Genomic DNA, 6,124 nt, shown 5'->3' on the forward strand with positions numbered 1-6,124 from the left:
TTGTTTCAATACAAGCTTCTTTGATATTCCTCTGAACTCAATGAACACAGACACATTTGGATCTGGGGAGATTTTTTTTTTAATATTTTATTTATTTATTTTTAGAGGGGAAGGGAAGGAGAGAGGAAGAGAAACATCAATGTATGGTTGCTTCTGTGCATCCCCTGCTGGGAACTGGCCCCTGCCGGGAACTGGCCTGCAACCCAGGCATGTGCCCTGACTGGGAATCGAACCGCTATCGTCTGGTTCACAGGCCCGTGCTCAATCCACTGAGCTACACCAGCCAGGGCGGGATCTGGGGAGATTCTCATACCTCCTCCAGAACATTCTGTAATGTGATTCTCAAAGTTGCCCAATGCTTATGCAGTCGTGAAAAACCCTGTTTTGACTCAGGTGCCACTAGTCCCTATGAGCTCCCTCCTCCATGTAATAAGCATTGTTGAACATGTGTGTATTATATTCACAGCTCAATACCATGGAAAATGGTCATACTAGCTTTTAGTTTTATGTTTTTATATTTATAACAATTTCCAAATGCACTGCCTGATCTAAAGCTGAGTAGAAGAAATGTCTGTGCCTCAACAGTCATTTAGGTTTCTTGGAAAACAGTATGTCCCATGCTGATGTGAAAATGTAATAAACTTTATACTTTCTATCTTACAAAATGAGGAAATTAACATGAGGTCGGCTTAACCTTAGGATTCTTAGAGGGTGCTGACTCAGAGTACTTTTTAAATTTAGAGATAAATATTAGTGAAATTTTAAAGATATTTTTATATAACCACAGCATAGAAATTTTGACAAAAGAATAAAACTCCACTATCCTCACTGATATTATTAGCATGCATAAGAAAAAATAATGGAATGGAGTATATACTGGATTATTTGCTTCCATTAATTTTCCTTATATGATATATGGATATAGATATAGATATACTGATAGAGATATATAGATATAGATAACATTAGGCAATAAATAATTATATGCTACTACATAGTGTTTTAACCAACATTTTAATATTTATATCATGTTACAGTGAGTGTATGATAACACATTCCATAACCATTGACCCATTACTAGACTACTGAGTTTTCTAACATTTCAACTATTTTGAGAAAAATAGTCTTTCCATGTTGTTCCCTCTAGGTAATTACCTAAAAGAACCCTATTTTAAATAATCTATCTTCTTTTGCATTTGGGCTTTCTTGCTGAAACTATGATAAGTCCTTGCAAAACTGAGGTGATTAAAATCTTAATGAAGATTTTTTGCTGCAATTTTCAGTTATTTAAAAATCGACACCCACCCTTGAGTGACTAGTTCTTCTCCACAAACGGTTTTTTCTGTCTTCTCAGCTCATCTGCCAGGTAAGCAACATATTGTTCTGTCAACTTTTTGTTGTATATACATGGAACCATTACCATTAATAAGATACACTAATTAAAACAGAAGTCGTGGTGTCTTTAAGATTGAAATGTAAAAAATGAATCAGTAGAATACTAAGTGTTTTCTCTAGGCTAAAGTAAATAAAATATTTTGTTCCCAAGGAATCATTTCTGTGTGCTGAAGACAGATTTAGGAACACATTTTCCTGGCTAATACAGTGGATTTGCTTCTGTTTCTATTTATTTCCTCTTTTTTTCCCCTTAAGCCTGGAAACAAGATGTTCCTGATTTCCCACCTGCATAACACCGTTCTACTGCTCCTTTAGTTAATCGGTCCTCTTGAAATCACCTTTTCTATTCCTCCCACAACGTTCTAATTCTATCCACAGATCCCACTGGAGAGCTGTGCTGTGCTTGTGAGCATCCCTAGATTTTATCAGAAAAAGCAACTCAACACTTTCGTTGCCTTTGAAATTTTACACCCAGAGATGTTCCCTGTGGTCTCCCTACAGTGACTCCTAGACAGTTTTTTCTCACAAGGACTTGTAGCACAGGTAAAAGTGCATAAATGTGTAAGGATTGCAGAAACACAAGCTACAGGACCAAATTCCTCCAAACACAAGCTACAGGACCAAACACAAGCTACAGGACCAAATTCCTCCAAAAAATAAGAGATCCATAGGCACATGCATTTGAAAGCTGCTTCCGTGTCCACCTCAGGATGTCAAATATAAGAACCCTGAGCATTTTGTAAGGTTAGTTAGCTATTTAAGCTCTATAAGCAAAGAGGAATGGAGATATTACAAACAAAATATGGTAAGGTCTTCATGTTTCATGTTGTTATGTAATAACACTTGTTCACTGTAAAAATCCAAAATTCACAGAAAAGTACATGAAGAAAATAAAATTCACCAGGAAAACATTCGTCCTTTGTGTCAAAAGAACCACACTGTTAATGTGAGTTTTTTTTAAATAAAATGGAATCTTGTTCTATATCATAATTTACAATCATGCTTTTTTCAATCCATAGTACACTATGAATAACTTCCTGTGTTATCTGTGTCCTAAAACATGATTTTTGTCATATCATATATGAATGTAGCACAGATTTTTTAATTCCTGTTTTTTAATGTTTGTGGTGGTTTTTTCTATCATAAGTAAGTGTAATTCTGACTTCCCGTACATTTTTTGGGAAAACTTCTCATTTTGCTAGTCACAAAATATGAACAATTTGAAAGATTTTTAGTGAATGTGGAGTTGTCCGTGAAGGATAGTTCATTCTTTTAATCTATGAAAATGTATCCCCACATTTAAATTTATGAAAGCCAGGTGTGATACTGTTAACCAACTCCTAAAATAATCTAAGCGTCTGGTGCATCCCTCCTCGAGTTCCTTTGTACACATAATCCTTTCATTTCCATAAAAACTACATAACCTGAAAAATGGCGTTTTGTGCCATCAGGATTATACTGGGAGAGAACCACAGTTTACTTCCATCTCAACGGAAGTAAAAGGCTGCACTCTCCCAGGAAGAAGCCATTTAAGATTAAAATGAAAAATCACTCCTTTTGATGGCAAAAAAAATCATATACTTCTAGGATGTAAGGTGGACACCTAATACTTTAGCTGACCAGGATCCCTTCCTCTCTTGGTTGTTTTTCATTTTTGGTGGGAGGCAGGTATAGTGTAAGAACACTGCTCCATTGCATCTGATTTCAGAGCAGGTACCTTCATCCCTTCAGTTATTATTTACTGAGCATCTACTTTGTGCCATGCATTTTTCTAGAATGTTGGAATTCAGCAGTGAGCAGAAGTGAAAACACCCTGCTCTCTTAGGGTTTAGATCCTAGAGTTGGCCAACTTAGACCAATTGGAATTATCTTGTAGGACTTTATACCAGACTGAGAAAAATACTCTTTGTACCTTGACTGGGAGTTATAATGATATCATTATAAAACTCCCAGAAGCCATGTCCTTAAGCTGTTTTGTGTCCCCAGACCCTTCTTTCCTAGTTACAAGAGACAGCATAGCATCCCCTGCCTTTTAGTCCTTAATTTACTTGTATAACACAGACTCTGGTCCCACACTGGTGAGTCCCTTACTTTTTTTTTCTCCTCTCCTAGAAGATGGGGTCTGAGATTGCTAGAACCAGGAGGAAAGAAGATGTTAAGCTTGTGTTTATGCTTTATTTTTCTTTCGCCTAACAGTTCCTTCTCTAATTATTTCATCTTATGCATGTATTTCATTAACTCAACATTTATTGAGCAACTACCATGCACCACCATAGTCTTCTAGGTACTAAGAACAACACACATAAAATTCCTATCCTTAAAGGAGTTTAATTTCTAGTGGAGCTAGCTACACAATCATCAAGCTAACGAACAGGGTGGTGCTAAGAAATAGTAAGCAGGGTAGAACAAGGAGTGCTGAGAAAGGAGATCATTAGTTCACTTAAAAAAAAAAAAAAGCCTGGACTGAGCACAGGCCTGCAAACCAAAAGATCGAGGTTCAATTCCCAGTCAGGGCACATGCCTGGGTTACAGGCCAGTTCCGATCAGGGGACACATGAGAGGCAACCATACATTGATATTTCTCTCCCTCTCTCCTTCCCTTCCCCTCTAAAGATAAATAAAATCTTTAAAAATAAAGCAGCCTGAGAAAGACCCTGCTTTTTAAAAACACTTTTGCACACAGACCTGCAGGGGAGGAGGGAGCAAACCAAAGTTAAGCTGAGGGAGTGCTGTTTGGGAACAGAGACAGCAGCACGGGGACGTCGGGACAGGGTGCAGGGCAGTCAGCTCTGCGGTCTGGTCCCTGGGAAGAGTCCTGGACTCTGAGACAAGTATTAAAGGTACATAAGGAGAAAAATGATGGAGGAAGGTATTATAGAAAATTGTAGATTTAGTTTACATTAAACGCTTTTTTTGACTACCCCCTTTAAACGCATGGTTTATGAAATGTTATTGAAATTCCTGTTCTTTTAATAAAGAGAGAACATTTTATAACTAGGGGTGGAATATCAAGACTATCTTTTGGGCATACTTACGAAGAGCTCCCCATCCAAGTCTCCACTGGTGTCCGATCCACCTTCCCCCACCACCGTCCTTGCCCACGAGTCACTGAGGGGTAAGAGTCTAGTTTCCACTAGATTGAAATCTGGAGTCGGGTGTCCTCAGCTGAAATGACAAGAGATGCTAATGCCAAAAAGTCAGGCAACATCCACAAGTTCAGGGACTGACACTGTTAGTATCTACGTGCAATATGCATACAGTATATACATTATTTGGGGGGGAAAACAGAATTCAACGGAGTAAATGTTAAAGGTCTTACCCACTTTGTTCAACATTCATGAATCAGGCAGCACCCCATCCAGCAGGCAGCAAGGAGCTCCCACGAGCTGTACAAAATGAGAGACTTTCAAGCAGAAGGCAGCAGGAACTAGGAAGCTACACTGGGCACAAAGGTGGGTTGGTTGTTGCAACGTTACTTTCCTTCAGGGGATGGCAGGGGTCTAGCCGAAAGATGACCTACCTCGTGCTGACCGGGCGCCTCCTGATTGACTGGTGTAGAATCCATTTCTGGAAGGACCGAAACTTTCACTAAGTCTTGGTTGGAGACATGGGGTTTAGCATAAGGAACTCCATTTGGGGCCTGTTCGTTTTGCATATATGTATTGTGTGTGTGTATACACTAACACTGAGACTCAGGACAATCTGAAACAAGGTTCCTTCCTCTGTCAAGGAGAAATGATTCCACCACCAACAGAAACCCCAACTTCCTCCCTTCAAAAAGAGAAGTCAGTTATGATTGTGCTGGAATTGCTGCCCTTGTAAATCAGGCACACTCGCCTTCCCTACATCACATTCTTATGCAACAGGTAGGAGGCCAGATGAAAGTGCTCAGAGAGCCGTCAAGAGACCAGCTGCCTTTAAAATCCTGGAGAATCACAGAAACGAACTGTCCAGTGATGTGCGTTATCTTATGGGCCTGCACACCTGAGGAAGGCAAGCCTGTGAGGCTGGTTAATCAGCAAATTGCAGATGCCTTCCTCCTTTCTTCCAACACAGAGCCTTCTCTATCCATCTTATGCTTGGCCTTCATTTCCCCACTGTAAAATGCTGGATCAGATTTTCATAAGGCTGCCTTCAGACTGGAGAGAAAAATTCACTGATTCTTTGGTGTTATGAACCAAACAGTAGCCCTGGAAGAAAAACTGTGATCCACAAATACTTACAACTGTGCTCAGCGTTGTTAGGGAGGGGAGTTCAGTCTACAAACGAAACTTTTTTTTAAGATTTTATTTTTTTATTTATTTTTGGAGAGAGAGGAAGGGAGGGAGAAAGAGAGGGAGAGAAACATCAACGAGTGGTTGCCTCTCACACAGTCCCTACTGGGGACCTGGCCTGCAACCCAGGCATGTGCCCTCACTGGGAATTGAACTGGTGACCCCTTGGTTCACAGCCTGCACTCGATCCATGGAGCTACACCAGCTGGGGTTACAAACAACACTTTTGAAAGATTTTTCTACTTAATTTGAAAGTTTTATGTGTTGAAAAGAAAGAAGTCCAGTCTTTAAAAAAGAAATCTTCTAGTTTGAGAAAAGAGGGAGCATTTTTTGAGAGTCTAGGGAAAGTGTGAAGTGCAGTTGGAAATCCTGTGGTCAGTGATGAGATGCCATGCCCTCTGTGAGGCACTTGTGGAGAAAATCCAGAGGCAAGCCAAGACTCGCCCACACCACAC

The 6,124-nt window shown here is 39.8% G+C and overlaps 1 long non-coding RNA gene across 1 annotated transcript; it reads right to left on the reverse strand.

Moving 5' to 3' along the window:
* Nucleotides 1-998: 998 nt before the first annotated feature.
* LOC118988022 (uncharacterized) lies at nucleotides 999-4,747 on the reverse strand. Its single transcript, XR_005066694.1, has 2 exons — nucleotides 4,715-4,747; nucleotides 999-1,359 (listed from the first exon to the last, which is right to left on the reverse strand). It is a non-coding gene; the product is annotated as an uncharacterized LOC118988022 (long non-coding RNA).
* Nucleotides 4,748-6,124: the final 1,377 nt, after the last annotated feature.

The sequence above is a fragment of the Sturnira hondurensis genome, unplaced genomic scaffold, assembly GCF_014824575.4.
Source record: "Sturnira hondurensis isolate 20B ecotype Veracruz unplaced genomic scaffold, ASM1482457v3 Scaffold0005563, whole genome shotgun sequence".
Lineage (NCBI taxonomy): Eukaryota > Metazoa > Chordata > Mammalia > Chiroptera > Phyllostomidae > Sturnira > Sturnira hondurensis.